Raw genomic sequence first — 17,254 nt, 5'->3', positions numbered from 1 at the left:
TTCTCAGTCCTAATCCAATTAGGATTCCAGGAATCCTACTCCAAGTAGGATTCGTGTTTTAAATCCAATTAATCAATTCCCATTGTTTCTTCTTCAACTGATTATCAATCGAATTGATTACTCGTAATTTATAATCACATTTCAACCATCGGATCGGTCAATACCTCTAGTGTGTGTGACCCCATAGGTTCTATTCTGACTGGTAGTGAGATATATTGCGATTTCTATCACAATATCATCGAAAACTCCTTTCAATGGGTTAGAACAGTTCCAACTCAACTCATCAGGGTTTATCGATCATCAAGATATTCCCTGTGAGTCTCACCATCCACCAGTGACACCTAGCAGCATGTAGTGGCTACCCAGCAGAATGGAATGATGAACCTCTAGGTGCAGTTATCGTATGATACAGTCCTTCTATCGTAGATCCCTACAGGATGGAGGTCATGGACAACTCGTCAAACCCCATCGTCTGTCATATGTCAAGATTCATTCGACTTAAGTTCGAGAATGAAAAACTCTTCCTCCACTATGTATACTGTCTCGTCCGATGTCTTACGAAGTCAGTCTTATAAATCACATAGGATCTTTCTTTATCTACCAAGGTCGATAGATTCCATATAGGTGCATACCCTACTCCTATAGTGAACCTATTGCAGCCAATCTACACTGCATGGATCCGTATGTCTAGAGACCATGTATACGTGCAGTCAAACTACAATAACCTCACTGTGAGTAGCCGAAGCACCGTAGGTCAAAGGACCAGTCACACTACTACAACATCAAGCAAGTCACTGACGAGTGGATAGACATCCAAGTGACTTTTTATCTTGGTCACACTCAGTACCCTTGTTCTTTAACAAGCACCTGCACTATTACTTCAGTGTCACCACACCATGGACTCGAGTCTCGTCCATCCACAAGAAAAGCAATGTGTGCACTGATCTCATCGGATCGATCACCGTCCTCGTGATGATCCGTCGATCAGGAGCATTTAGAAATTAATCACCAATGATACATGGCTCAAATTCTTAACTCTTAAGAATATGCATCATCATCTTATTAATTCTTGGACGATTCATAGACACATAAATAATATGAATGAAAAAGATGCCTTTTATTTATTCAATAATAAATAGTCAAGTACAAAATTATGTCCTAAAATTAATAATGTGTCAGCCAGATTGGCTTCTAGGACATACATATCCAGATGTAGAGTTTCTATCATCGATATCAGTCATGAAGTCTGAATCTATGTACCCTTCTACCTTTAACTCTGATGTTCCTCCATAGACCAAGAATAAATCTTTAGTTCTTCTTCAATACTTAAGAATATTCTTCACAGCTGTCCAGTGCTCTTCACCTGGATTCGACTGATATCTGCTAGTGACACTCACAGCAAGGGCTATATCAGGTCGTGTACACAGCATGGCATACATGAGGCTCCCTATTGCCGATGCATACGGGATCTTGCTCATGTGTTGAATCTCTTCAGATGTGTTGGGGCACATCTTCTTGGAGAGATGAATTCCATTCCATAGGGGTAAGAGACCCCTTTTGGAGTTTTCCATGCTGAACCTTTTTAGTACTTTCTCTATGTACATCTTCTGTGATAGGCCAAGCTTCCTTTTAGATCTATCTTTATAGACCTTAATCCCCAAAATATAAGATGCTTCCCCAAGATCTTTAATGGATAACTTTTTTGACAACCAGACCTTGACCGAGGTTAGCATGGGAATATCATTCCCTATCAAGAGAATGTCGTCCACGTACAATACGAGAAACACGACACCACTCCCACTAACCTTCTTATAAACACATGGTTGCTCTTCATTTTTGATGAAATCAAACATTTTGATCACTACAAGAATAATGGTCATTAGCGACGCATTTTTTGGCCTTTAACGACGCTTTTAAGCGTCGCTAAAAAACATCCCGACGCTTTCCAAAGCGTCGGCAAAGCGTCGCCTATGCTACAGTGGAGAAAATGGTTTCCGACGCGTCGAAAAGCGTCGAAACGTAGCAACGCTTTACCGACGCTTTTTAGCGTCGGCAATTGCAAACTTAGCGACGCTTTAAAGCGTCGCTATTTGCAATTTAACGACGCTATAAAGCGTCGGTAAATGTTCAATTTACCGACTCTTTAAAGCGTCGTTAATTCAAACTTACCGACGCTTTAAAGCGTCGCTAATTGATTTCTCGTCGAAATTTTAACGACGCTTTAAAGCATCATTAGAATATTAATTTTTTTAAAAAAAAATTTGAAAAATTTTTAAACCCTATTTACAATATCAAAGCCACACACACTAAGCGAGATATACACAAAATCAAACATATTTATCTAAACATTCATATTGTCAAATTACATTCATACTATTAATTTACGTTTACAATGTACTTAAAAAGCATAAAAAAAACTTAAGCAGTTAAGAATACAAAAATTGTTAAGCTCTTTAAGAAAAATATGATACTTATGCAAAATGTTCAAGTAGATGTAGTAATTTACCTGAGGAGGGACAAACTGATGCAACAAAGATGTAATCTGATTAATCTGAGCCCTCAAAGATTGCATCTCTGTTTGGTGGCTCTGCTTCAACTCTTTTATCTCTGCCTTCAGATCATTAACCTCTGCAGTGCTACTACTCTGTCTAACATCTTGAGTATATCTACCCACTGCAGACAACTGAGTGGGGGTAACTCCAACGCCATAACCCCTCACTCGATCATAACGCTCCGAGCCCATCAATTCGGTAAACACCTGAGCTTCGACACCTCTGGTGTTGCCGATTGAAGATTACTCTCTGATACGCTCTGAAATAAGGGATATAGCTCTGTCCTATATCTTTCAAAAAACAATCAAATTAATTTTTGAAAAATTAAAATATATAAAAAATCATTGCAGAAATTATTAATAAGTACATACAACTATATCTCTCGACTCCTCTCGGACAAAGCTGCCATCTCGGTGGGTGTGAGTCATCTTATAGAACTCCACCTCACCAGGTTTCCTCCCATGGTCTTCCATCTACAACAAAAAGTATATTGGAAGAGTTTCATCTTATAGAACTATATCATGATACATGCTATATGATACAAGAGTTTCAAAAAGTTTCAAAAAAACTTACGAATTCAGCTCTGAGCCTCGCATAACTCTTCGAGCCTGAAGTGTGAGGAATTGTCTGAGATGCTCGTGCGGCTCGACCAATGTCAGAATATGTCTACCACGAAAAAAGTAAACATTGTAATATATTAAATATATTAAATATTATATAAGGTATTGAGAGAGAATACACAACCTGTCCTCTCTCGGAAAACCAATAGTGAACAAGCTCCCTCCACTGATGATGGTATACATCAGGAGGACAAACACGAGCAACCTCCTCCTCTGTCATACCCTCGCGCTTCCAGTCGGCCTTCAACTTCGACTTATATTCTTTCCATTTGCGGTTGAGGGACTTTAGCACCCAATCATGGCTCTCTAGAGGGAGCACAAACTTTTTCTACACCAAAATAAAGAATGTTATAATAATATTAAATCGAAAAATTAAATTTATAATAGTAAACAAATTAACATACAGTAGCTATCAAATTAACAATATTAAATTCAATTCTTTATCTGTACAAATTTAAGAAGCTCAACTTTATAAGAAGGAAGCATATCATTCCACTTATGATAGTTAAGCGGACACAACTGACCCCTACGCGCAACTGATCCTAAGAAACTTGATAAAAGGCTTCCAGCCCTCTTGATGGGCTGCCCTAGTTCGTTGCATTCGACGACCATCTTCTCATCCTCACGAAGCTGCCACACATCCCGTGCTCGAGAGGAACCCCGTGTCAACCTCACTCTCCCTTGTTCATCTATAAAAAATAATAATTAAAACATTGGAGGCAAATTAATTAAAATAATTAGATTGTAAATGAACTTAATATATGCACTTTAAATCAAATTACCTTGGATATGCAAGTCATCCATAACCTCCTGGCCTGGATGTTGCTGAGACTGGAACTCATGCTGAGACTCGGACTCGTGCTACTGGGGCTGCTGGGATCGCATGGACTGAGTAGAAGAAGATCCCACCTGAGACTGCTGGAACTCCACATTTCTGAATCATTTTCCTCGGTGCATTTTGTTACCTAAGCAAGTACTTAAGCAATTGAAATCTGTTTAAAAATGCAAGAGTAACTAATGCAAGAGTAAAAAATGCAATTAATAAATAGGGCATTTTTTTCTTACTTCTGAATCAACAATAGTAATTGTGAAATGTGATTGCGGATAACTTCACGGCTCTTTCTTACTGCAGATTCTTTATACAAAAGAACAAGCTCATCTACCAATCTGAGCAGAAGAATAACAAGTCAGCAGGAGCTTCTATTCAACAGAATCCACAACTAAATAATTAGCAGACTATCTAAATTATAAACGAGATTAAAATACAAAATATTTTCACCCAAGATTCAATCAAGAGTTCAAGATTTCCATCTTGTTTCCTGATGGGAAGGATGGGCTGCCAAAAAGGAACTAATACAGATAGAGACAATTAACACCAAGTAAATTCATCCAAACGTAATTATATACCATTCGCTTCTTCCATGATAGATAATATTAGATACATTTATATGTGCTTCTAAACTTGTGATAAACCTAATAAGCAGAATAAACTTTGGGAGAACAAAAGGAATGATTATATACAATTAGATGGACACCGGCTGAATTTTTGAGCAATCTCAATTTTCATCTGAATAGAGTTGTACAAGACAAAATCATATCAACATGAACAGTTAAGCATACCTTTCAATATATGGTGATTTCCTGATCCATGTTAATTTAATAATTGTATGTAGCCGTTCAAGAACCTGCAAAATGATGGGATTGGTTCAAAATATTCAACCATCCAAATCCACCACTAAACTCCATATTGTTTACAAACACCAACAAGTACTGATCAATTTATATCCTTGTGCCGCAAAAATTGGAAAATAGAGGAGCAAGTACCTGTCTAGCACTGCACCATTGCTTGGGAACTAACAGTACATAATAAAAGGCAAATGATAACAAGAACACAGTACGTAATAAAAGGCAAATGATAACAAGAACACAGTACATAATAAAAGCCAAATGATAACAACAACTTATAACCCCAAACAATTGGACAAGGCATGTCAGTTACGGTATGATCATACTCCAGGTACATAATATATTTGGCACGACTCTTCGTTAATATTTCCACCACAGAATAAAATATAGTCATTCGGACAACTGTGTATCTTCTCATATCCAAGATTCAATTCTTTTACTAATTTTTTGGCTTCATAAGAAGATGATGGCAAAGTAATGCCTTCCGGAAATGCATCATTTAATAATTGGAGAAGCATAGTAAAAGACTTGCTAGACCACCCATTCAAATACTTCAAATGGAATAAATGCACAAGAAAAGAAATCTTTGTAAAATTCTTACAACCCGGATATAGTTCTTCATCACAAGATTTCAGCAAGTTATGATACCGAGCTGTGTCATCATCAGAGTGTATATGTTCTTCAACATGCATAAAATCAGTTGTTGTACGCTCATCACCTATTTCAGTTGCTTCTTGTCCTCCACTAATATCTGTTAAATTTCTAATACTATGTCCAAGAGCATCTCTGAGTAAGCCCCTTATATCATCTTCTCCTACAGGTTTTTTTTCTGTATTACTGGATGCAAAACTAGAGGTGTCTTCTATATACGAGGGTTGGTTACATGGAGATGACAATATCAACTCTCCATGAAATACCCATTCAGTATAACCTCTTGTAAAACCATTCTACACTAAATGTTCTTCAACAGTTTTTGGAGCAAGAGAAGAAGCATTTACACATTTTCGACATGGACATAAAATCTTCCCATTCATATTAGATTTCTGAAAAGCAAATTTAATGAAATTCTGAACTCCATTCAAATATTCGTCACTGTATCTCGGCTTATTCATCCAACTTTTGTCCATTCTAAGAAAAAACAAGGTAAATGATACAGTCAAAAATATGCATGCGTACACTGACTCAAGCAAAATTAAGTTAAACAAATAGCACTTAATCAATTAATTCAATGATTGCATAGCCTGCATTTAAGAGCTATATATATGTATTACAATATGTCATCCGTATTAGATACCGGTATTGAATCGGTATGGTACGGTACGCTCCAACCTTACTTATAAGCCTTATCTTGGATTTGTAGCCTTATCTTGGATGATCACAATTATTGTGATTTTCTTACCATATAAGCCTAATGCATCTGTTTCTCAACCTTACTTACCATGAGAATGTATTGACTTATTGTGAAACCTGTTAATGACAATGGATTTGTTGCTGGTGTTTAAATTGTAATCATGTTCTTCCTATATTGTAATTAGACTGATGTCTATTTATAAAGTCTGCTTGTTACAAAGCCAATTTATTACAAAGCCAGTCTGTTACAAAGCCAATTTATTGCAAAGCCAGTCTGTTACAAAGCCAATCTATTTACAAGTCATCTATAACACAAAGCATATAAATCCATGTTGAGACAATCTGTTACAAAGGACAAAAACAACAATCCATGTTGAGGCTAAAAGGGCATATAAACACCCTTTCATTGTTGGATTGATGCTTAAAAGGCAATCTGTTAACTGAATATCTATCATTACAAGCCACAGCCGATTAAAAACAGCTTTCAAGACCTACTAATTAGTTCAAGGCATTACAGTTTGCTGATTGTAAATAGCTTGCTGTTCAATCTAGCTACCATTACTCAGTTCCATACATGAAAATCAATCCAGCTAACGGCTGCATATAAGAATCACTTTACACATCTACTAATAGAACCAATATGCTTTTATTTCTGCTTTCACTAAACAAATTCAGTTCCATGGATGAACAGACTCATATCTGTTAGCCTAAACAAATACAGTTCCAATACAATCAATTCAATGCACATTTTTCTTTGTTTATCACAAAATAAAGTGACGCCTATTACATTGTGTATCACATTTACAGTCATATGACACTGTATCCATACATGAACAAACTCATTTCTGCTTTCTTTGAACCAATATGCATTGAATTGTTCAATAGACAGAGAAATATTCGAATAGCATATTAGCTAACTACAAGACTGTAACTAATATTTATCAAGCCTTAACATGAAGTGCGAGAGAGAAACATTCCATCTCATGATTCTTTTTAATGATTGTTGCTAGTCGTATCTTCTTGCTATGTTCTTTTTAATAAATAGCTATCAAAATGAGAGAGCAAAATTAACAAGCAGTATGCATAAAATAGTGCCTAATAAAAGTTAATAAATACTTACAAAATAGCAAAACAAATGCATAATCTAATCGGACAAACTCAGTGAAATAAAAGTAAGAGAGCAAACGAAACCATATATTTCCAAGACTACCATCTCAAAACTTAGAAAATAAGCTAACAAAGCAAAGGAAATGCCAGAATCTGTACATTTACAGAGAATTCTAAAGCATAAATCGGAGATTAAAAAAGGGAAAGAGGGAAACGAGTTCTCAAGTACCTGATAAGAGAGCAAGTCTTCCTTTGATAACTTTCCCAAATTTCTAAGCCAACGAAGAGATCTGAAGAGCAGTAGATCTAGATCTGAAGAGCAGTAGATCTCAAGTACCTAATACAGTAAGAATGAACATTCCTAAAATAAGGAGACAGAAAGAGAAAGATATATAAATATCTCCAGGCAGAGCTCTCTCCTTCTGAAAGAGAAGAAGATAATCCTATGATCCTATGATCGAAGCAAGAGAAGAAGATAATCCTTGCCGGCTCCAAACTTCAAACGCCGTGCGAGTGCTCTGCGGCGGAGGAGGAGGAAGTCGTCCACGAAGAGGAGGCCAACGGAGAGGGGAGGAGGGGAAGGAGATGCGGCGGAGATCGGTGAAAAGGGCTGAGGACGGAAGGGGTCGGTCGCCGGAAGGGGACGGAAGGGCTGAGGATTTAGGGCTGTGGCCTGTGGGGAGAGGGGATCGATTAGGTCTTGTGGTGGGAGGAGTGAAGTCCGACGACGCTTATAAGCGTCATCGTATTTTTCCTATGCCGACGCTTATAAGCGTCGGTAATGGTTTTTTTCCCGACCCTCTTTACAAGCGTCGGCGGTTACCGTCGGGAAAAAAAAAAATGCCGACGCTTTCATTTAGCGTCGGCAATATAGAGTCGCGACAGCCCTTAATTGTTGTAGTGGATTGCATCATTGAAACGAGTGTTCCAACTTCGAGATGCTTGCTTTAGTTCATAAATAGATCTTTGCAGCTTGCAGACCTTGTGATCTCCATCACTGGAAGTGAAACCCAAAGGCTGCTCCATATAGATATTTTCATCAAGATATCCATCTAGGAAAGCAGTTTTCACATCCATCTGCCAAATTTCATAATCATGAAATGCTGCAATGGCAAGCAATGTTCGGATGGATTTCAGCATGGCTACAGGTGAAAAGGTCTCCTGAAAGTCAATACCTTCGCGCTGACTATATCCTTTCGTCACTAGCCTTGCTTTATAGGTCTCTACCTTTCCATCCGAACCTATCTTCCTTTTGTAGATCCATTTGCATCCAATCGGTACAATACGTTCTGGTGGATCTACTAAAGTCCAGATTTGGTTGGAATGCATGGAGTCAAACTCTGACTTCATAGCTTCCAGCCATTTTTCAGAATCGATATCTGATATCGCCTCGTTGTAAGTTTTGGGATCCTCTATGTGTTTCCTGTCTCAATATTCCTTAGTATCCTCTTCAAGCATACCTAAGTATTTATCAGGAGGATGGGAGACCCTACTAGATCTGCGAGGTGGAGGAACAACGTGTATTGGCTCTATATGAATGGGTTCTATAGGATCCATGACTCGTTGCTTTTCAGAGACTTTCTCTTCAAGCTCAATTTTTCTCCCACTGCCTCTATCAAGGATAAATTGTTTTTCCAAGAAGATGGCATGTCGGCTCACAAACACATTGTGATCCTCTGAGACGTAAAAATTATATCCTAATGACTCTTTAGGATATCCTATAAAACGAGCACTTATGGTCCAAGCCTCTAGTTTGTCCGCCTGTAGTCGCTTGATGTGGGCCGGACATCCCCAAATCTTGAGAAGACCAAAACTTGGTTTCTTACCATGCCATATCTCATACTGTGTGGTAGGAACGGATTTAGAGGAAATTCTATTTAGTAGATAAATTGCGGTAAGTAAGGCATCTCCCCAAAGAAACATAGGTAAATCAGTAAAGCTCATCATGGACCGGACCATATCCAATAGAGTCCGATTTTTTCTCTCTGACACCCCGTTGAGTTGAGGTGTATCCGGAGGAGTCCATTGTGAGACTATGCCATTCTCCTTGAGATAGTCTCGGAATTTCCCACTGATGACTCAAAGATTGATTTTGATGATCACAAAATCTTGAAGTATAATTACTGATGTTTGTATTGCAAGAAGAAAGATAATTTATTTTGCAAGGAACATAGCAAGTTGGAAAAATATAAGAAGGCCTCAAAAGTTCTCAAAAAGTTGAAAGAAAGTTATACTTCATTGGCCCAAGTTTTAAGTTCAAAGGATTCAAGTTGGAGGAGCAAATTCAAAAAAAGATTCAAAAGAATAGTCCTCGAGTCGACTCTTGGAAGTTCAGAGTTGACTCTGGCATTCTGGAGTTTCAAGGAACAGTGCTCGAGTCGACTCCAAGACTCTATGAGTCGACTCCGACTAAGAACAGACAAAAAGATAGAGAGTTGATTTTCAGCGCTACAGTGCTCGAGTCGACTCCTACTTCAGCGCTACAGTGCTCGAGTCGACTTCCAGCTACAGTGCCGGCAGACTTCTATTCACGAGTCGACTCCTGCTTCAGCCGAGTCGACTCCTGCTTCAGCCGAGTCGACTCGAGCACGCTGGGAGGCATAACGGCTAGTTTTTTATCAACTCCAACGGCTCTATTTTTGTCTCTAACGGATAGATCTTTGTTCTCACACCATTCAAAGCTATAAAATCAAGGGGAGAGCTAGGGAAGAAGTTAAGAAAGTGGGAGAGAACACATAGGGAAGAGATTTCAAGAGAAACCTTCCAAAAGCACAAAAAGGCCATTCAAATCAAAAGAGAGAGAAGGAGAGCATCTTAGTGAATCCCAAGGCCTCCTCCCAACTGTGTGCTGCCTCAGTGATCCTCTACCTCGTGCGAAATCAGAAGAGGGTCAAGTAAAGAAGAAGCCGAGTTTCTTCATCTACAAAACTTGTTTGAGGGCTTCTTCTCTTTACTCTATTTGTTTACACTGTTATATCTGCTTGTTTAAGAAGCTTTGATTTATTTTAAACTCTTGTTCTAATATCTTGTAACTTGATTCAATCAAGGGATTGAATCAAGGGGTTAAGGTTTGTTGATGAGCCAAAGGGAAAACCAACGGTGTAAGGTTGTGGTTGGTGAACCGAAAAAAACCAACTAGGTTGGATTGTGAGCCCGTGAAAACAATCGGATTGGTTCTAGTCGGTGAGCCTGTGAAAACCGACCGAGTTCGTTGTGATCTCGTAAAAACAACAAGTTAGGTTGTGAGCTTGTAAAACAACCGGCTGCAATTCTGAGGGATTATAGTAAAATTTTCAAGAGGTCTTGGGGAGTGGATGTAGGTGCTGGGGTGCACCGGCCCACTATACATCTTTGTGTTTGTGATGCTTTATCTCTTATGTTTCATGCCTTACATTCATACTTGATTATGTAATATCTCTAGCTTTGTTTCCTATTGATTTATAAGTGATTGTTTAGAACTTGCTTAGCTTCCACTCCATTCTTACCATTCACATAGATTAAAATTGATCATATAACTATAAATTAATTTATGATCAATTGCACCCTAAAGCCATAGTACAATTGCTCTAGCTTAATTTTCCACTGGTTTATTTGTAATTGCCTAGAGCTTAAGTAAGTAGCATCTTATCATCCCGCTGCATTCAATTCAAAGTAAAAATTAGGAAACATAATTTTTAGAAAATCCAATTCACCCCCTCTCTTGGGTTGTCATCTTGGGCAACAAGTGGTATCAGAGCAGGTGCTCTAAAGTTAATTGTTGATCTCACGATCAAGAGCCAAAGATCATGATAACTCAAATAGTTAGTTTTCTAGAAGAGGGACAATTAATTGATAGACCTCCACTATTTAATGGCATAAACTACACATATTGGAAAGCACGCATGCACATTTTTATTCAATCACAAAACTATGATTTATGGAATATCATAGTAAATGACCTTCACACACTCTCTCAAACTGTTAATAAAAAAGATTTAGCACAATTGAATGCTAATGCTATGAACATACTATATTGTGCTATCCATGAAACTATATTTAATAAGATTTCTGCATGCTTATTTGCTAAAGAAATCTGGGATACTTTAAAAAATATTTATGATAAATCTCAGATTAGCTCACATGTGCTTCAATTACATACTAACAGTGAGACTGCAGAATCTTCCACATCAGCCAAGTCGACTTCCAGTTTGTCCGAGTCGACTCCTAGAGGAAAACAGTCTGAAAGGCAGAGACTCAGTTTTGGAGACCCTGTGAACGAGTCAACTCCAAGTATTTCAGAGTCGACCCCCAAGTTAGCTGAGTCGACTCTAACAAAGCCCGAGTCGACTCCGAGGCAGATCAGTTCAAAAGACAGAGAATCATTTTTTAGGCCTCTGAGAACGAGACGTCTTCCGAAGATCTCGAGTCGCCTCTTAAGTCAGTCGAGTCAACTCCAAGTAAACCTGAGAGTCGAGTCAACTCTTAAGTCAGTCGAGTCAACTCCAAGTAAACCCGAGTCGACTCGAGGAAGAAAAAACAACAAATAAAGAATTCAGTGATGAAAACAAGGATCCATTCCCAAACACTAAAAGATTCAAAAGCTTCCTAAAGACAAAGAAGAAGAGGAAGCAAGAAGAAAGGAAAAAAGGGATAAAAAGCAAGAAGTCTTGACCATGGAAGAGTCAAGCAAGAAAATGAAAGTTAAGAGCAACAATGATGATATTAGCTCCAAAGAACTACAAGAGGTAACTAACTTGTGCTTTATGGCATAAGAAGATAGGGTAAAATCTGAATCTACTTTTACAACAAATAATTTTCAAGAAGAATTCTCTTATGATGAATTATTAAATGCTTTTCATGATTTGTATGGTGAATGTAGAAAACTAGCTATGAAGAATAAAAATCTTAAGAAACTAAATCTGAAAATTTCAAAAGAAAAAAATTCTATTGCTGAAATACAAGACAAACTAAATTCTGAAAATGAAAGCTTAAGGTTAAATTCAGAACAATTGATTCAAAAAAATCAGAATTTAATTAAAGAAAATCAAAACTTAAGTGAAGAAATTAACTAATTAAAATCTTTTATTAACAAATTTACTGTAAGTTCAGAAAGATTAAAAATGATGTTTGGAAGCCAACATGTTGTCTTTGATATATCAAAATTTGGCTTGACTCCTTCGCTTAGCAATGAATCCCTAAAGAAAAAGGTTATAAATTCGTCAAGCAAATCATCAAAAAGGATAACGTATTTCAAACATCAAAAGAATGGGCATAACAACTTTACCTATAGTTCTAGTACAATTAAATCAAATGGTAAAGTTATTACTATTAAATAGATTTAGGTTCCAAAAGGAACCATATGTCTTAACTCTCAAGGACCCAAACAAGCTTGGGTACCCAAAATGAAAATATGAGGATGTAGATGTAGGTGTGCCAAGATACCCATGAAACAAATAGAACATACAAATGGGTGTTCTAGACACACGTTAAAGAATGGAACTTAAAATATGATCAAGAAAAGCAATTAAAATAGAAGAAATAAATTCAAATTCCTCCATCTTTCTATGTTATACTTTACTTATTGATGGATACTTTGTTAATGATTAATCAATTTTTTTAAAATATCTTTTTGAGTCCTCTATATGCTTGATTGAGAGTTTTTATCCATGGCATTATCTTTTATTGATCTTAGGCATAAGAATGTGTAGTTGGTATATTTTTATGCATTATGAATACCAAGAGTAAAGAAACCACTTTTGGCATATAAAATCAACTCATGCTAGTATGTACTTAATCTCAAAAGATCTTGTCATTGGCTTACTTAGATTATCTTCTGAAAGGTCAAAGTTTGCTATGCATGTTAACTAAGAAAACAAACAAGAATCAATTTCTAAATCTAAAGATATTGTTTCCATCACTAAGTTTTTCAAAAGCTTACATTGGATTTGTTCTTGACAAATAAAATTGAAGTATTTTCTGTATTTGCTAAATCTTGTAAAAGTATTTCAAATGAAAAAGGTTTCCAAACTGTGAAGATAAAGAGTATCATGGCACAGTGTTGAAAACCAAAATCCTGATAAGGTTTAACAGAAAATAATATTGAATACAATTATTTCAGCACCGAAGACACCATAAGTAAAATAGGGTTAATAGAATTTTTGAAGAAATGAAAAAGATAATGGTGTATGATAGTCATCTACTTAAATGATTTTTGTTAAAAGCTATCATCACTGCTTGTCATACATATAGTTTCTATTAGATCTATTTTTGATGAAAACTCCTTTTGATCATCTGAAAAATAGAAAATGAACTATTGCATATCTTTCATATTTTTCAGTCGTACATGTTATGCTTGATATGTTCTTATGAAAATAATGTCAAATCTGATAAATATATTTCTATCCTTAGATATCATTCATCAAGCAATGCATATAGAATATTCAATGAAAAGATTCTAGTTGTGGAAATATCAATTCATTTTATTCTTTATGAGACTAATGATCTTTCATCAAGACACTAAAATCAGATTATTTGATATATATGATTAATCTTTTTGCTTACATATAACAATCTGAAACTAAAACACCTTAAGAATGAACAAGATTATAATTGGTCGAGTTAAACTAAATTATTTTTTTAAGGAGATAGAATTTGAAATCTTGCCGATGAAATCTGAAAACTTATTAATAATTAGAACCAAATTGAGTTTTTCATAAATGCACTTAATGAAGAAAAAATGGTGACTACTAAAAGATTCAATCAAGAAAAGATGAAATAGATCTTGATGAAATTCTTGCATGATTAAAAGTAAAGATCACCATTATTATTTGCTTGCTTTATGAGCTTTATATTCTGTCCAATGAATGTGTAGAATGCACTCCTATGTGGTTATTTGATTAAAACAGATCTATGTAAAATAACCACCTTATTTGAAAACACTCATTACAAATATGATAAAGCAATATGTGATTTGGAACAAGCACCAAAAGCATGATATAAAAGTTTGAGTAACCTTTTTGATAGAAAGTAATAGTGATAAATCTATGCATCAAAAAGAAGAATTTGTGATATCTTATTTGCTCAAAGTATACATTGATGACATCATTTTTGTTCTACTAATGAAGATTTATATGAAGATTTTACTAAGCTCATGCAAGGTGAGTTTGAAATATGTATGATGAATAAATTAACATTTTCTCTCGAACTCCAAATTAAGACAAACAAGAAAGGGGATCTTCATTGATCAAAGTTAGTCCACAAGAAAACTCTTATAGAAGATTGGCATGAAGAAGGTATGACTATGACCCCATCTTGTAGAATTTGAAAAGGATGAGCAAGGTAGATCTATTGTTTTAAAGCTGTATTGAAGCATGATAGAATAATTATTTTATCATACAGCTAGTAGACTAGATTGTATGCTCATTATGTGCCCTTGTGCAAGACTTCAATCTAACTCTAATGAATCATATTTTATTGATAACAAATGAATCATAATCTGAATTTTAATAGAAACAACTATTTAAGATAATTTGATTAAAACTTAGCTAGCATGTCTTATTGATAATTATCTTAAGCAAATAGAATCTAAGCTAAATTGATTCTGAAAACAAGAAATTGATTTGACCTTGATGAATCTTCCTATTGCCTCATATGCTTGTCCTTGAACCATCTTGGTTAATGAAACTATCTCTTTAAGTTCAAGTGACATGTGCTTGCTTATATTTAGACAATCTTTTGAGTAAAGTGACTCAACATTCAATTATTGTCATATCTTATGTTGAGTCATCTAGTTAAGAAATATGTTGTATGAATGTTTTGTATCTTGAAGAAACTAATGACTTTCCTTCACATAAGATACAATAAACATTCACATGCAAACAAGAAAGGGGACCTTCTTCAGCCAAAAGTTTACACATAAGAAATCTAGTAGGTATTTGATTGAAGAATGCAGAATGAATCGATAATTTTAGATACCTCTCTCATAAATTAGCTGAGCAAAGTCAATAACTTAAATCTTATTATGGCATGATTAAAGTCTTTAATTATTAATTTCTTGATATCATGTCTATATATATATTGATTGACTTATGCTTCTAGAAATTGTTTCATAGTTTGCCCAAACTAAAATATATCTTTGCCTATGTCATAACCATGAAATACGCATGTTTATGCTTAAAATTTTGATTTAAAATAACTTGTGAGAAGCTATGAATCCTTGAGCATAATAAAAATATTGTTTGCATGATATACATCTATATGATACATAAGATTATTTCTTTATTCTGCTCTTTAATGTAAATTACTTGAGAATAACAAAAAGAGAGAGAGATAAAGAAAAGAAAATGAACATTATTCAAGGAAAGTAAAAATTTAAGTAAAGGCAAATACTCCTGATGCGTTCGCAAAACTGCTCTCCCAAGTGCAGGAGAATCGCACAAGCGGTAAAACTCGGAAGTCCGAGATCGAATCCTCAGGAAACGGTATAGATATTATTAGTGTAATTTCAGATGTAATTTTTAGAGATTAAAAGGAGAGAATAATAGGTAATTAAACACAGTCCATGAATATAGAGAAGGCTAGGGATCCGGAATCTTTCTTGACAATATTACTTTCAATAAATAAACTCGGCGATTCTTGATTAAGGATTAATATGATAGAGTGGTTCTAATCATGGAGTATACAATCTGAAAACATGAATTCAACATCAAAGTATTTATCGTGCCAGTTACGTCTACGACAAATCAAACATTGAAACAATTCATGCATCAATTTATATATAAACCATACAAGATCTATCTAATAAATAAATATGCAAGAATCCAAATCATACCAATGGATATAAAACCATTAGAATACAAGTTTAGAGTGTACTTGATGAAAGCAATATGACAAGGGTTCATCCATCACCCTTTGCCAAAGAAATCAGCCACTCATTTCATACATTAGTCCCTCTTTCATTTTTCCTTTTCTCTTCTTTTTTTTTTTTCCTTTTCAGAAATAGGATACCCTGTTTCCTTCTTCTCTTTTTCCTTCAATCACAGCAGCCAGCTCCTCTGTTCTTCCTCTTCTTCTCCCCAAATCTGCCCGGCTCCTCTGTTTTTTTTTGAATGAGAGCTCCCTATTTTCGGATCAGAGGCCTCCTCATATAGATCCCCAGAGCCTATGGACAAGCTATGATTCCCCTGATCGTGCGTGGAGAGGAGCTGAAGATGGAGCAGACGCGGTGGGGTGGATCTGGGAGGTGATCGCGGGCAGATCCGGTGCTGGGGGTGCGACGCTTCATGGGATGCTGAGATCACGGGCGGATCCGACGCTGATGGGTGCGACGCCGAGGATCGTGCATGGGAGGCTGAGGTGACCGCGGGACGATCACGGAGGATTGCTCACACTGGAGGTCTGATTAGTGGAAACGGGAGAAAGCTGGAAATGCAGACGAGATGGGCGGAAGAATGCCAATCTTGGCCGGGAGGAAGGCTGATCGTGAACTCTGGAGCATCGTGGATGGCTGAGACGCGAATCCGGAAGCAAAGGAAGCCGATCGCGGTTGAGGACGACGCGCGGATGCTGCTGGGAGGCGGACGGACGCAGGCGGATGAGGTGGGCGGACGGTTGGGTGGTGATCGCGGAAGGCTTGGGACGCTTCACGGACAGCCGGGATAGATTGCGATCGCGGGAGCTGGAGCTGGAGCGCGTGAGGCACAGGGTGAGCGGATGGCTGCGGGATTGAAGCTTGGAAGAGGCAGACGTGGATGGTACGAGTTGGACATGAACGCTGGAAGGATGAGAAAGCGGTCAAGACGGGGAGGGAGGAGTTCTGATATGCTGGAACGTGGACGGTGCAGATGGCTGGAAGCTTGAGTTGCATCGCGGAATTTGGGAAGTCGCTCGGGTGCGCAGAAGAAGGGTCATGGACTCTGTTCTGCAGTTGGAAAGATGCATCCTTTTTAGATGAATTTATAC

The 17,254-nt window shown here is 36.8% G+C and overlaps 1 long non-coding RNA gene across 1 annotated transcript; it reads right to left on the bottom strand.

Annotated features, from left to right (window-relative positions):
- Positions 1-2,922: 2,922 nt before the first annotated feature.
- On the bottom strand, positions 2,923-3,471 carry LOC113462091 (uncharacterized). Its single transcript, XR_016400417.1, has 3 exons — positions 3,297-3,471; positions 3,126-3,218; positions 2,923-3,025 (listed from the first exon to the last, which is right to left on the bottom strand). It is a non-coding gene; the product is annotated as an uncharacterized LOC113462091 (long non-coding RNA).
- Between the last annotated feature and the right edge of the window lie 13,783 nt (positions 3,472-17,254).

The sequence above is a fragment of the Phoenix dactylifera genome, chromosome 4, assembly GCF_051530095.1.
Source record: "Phoenix dactylifera cultivar Ajwa chromosome 4, Ajwa_hap1_PhDact_Kaust_v1.1, whole genome shotgun sequence".
Lineage (NCBI taxonomy): Eukaryota > Viridiplantae > Streptophyta > Magnoliopsida > Arecales > Arecaceae > Phoenix > Phoenix dactylifera.
Note: the sequence above shows the minus strand (reverse complement) of the source record. Positions and strands in the feature narration are given on the sequence as shown.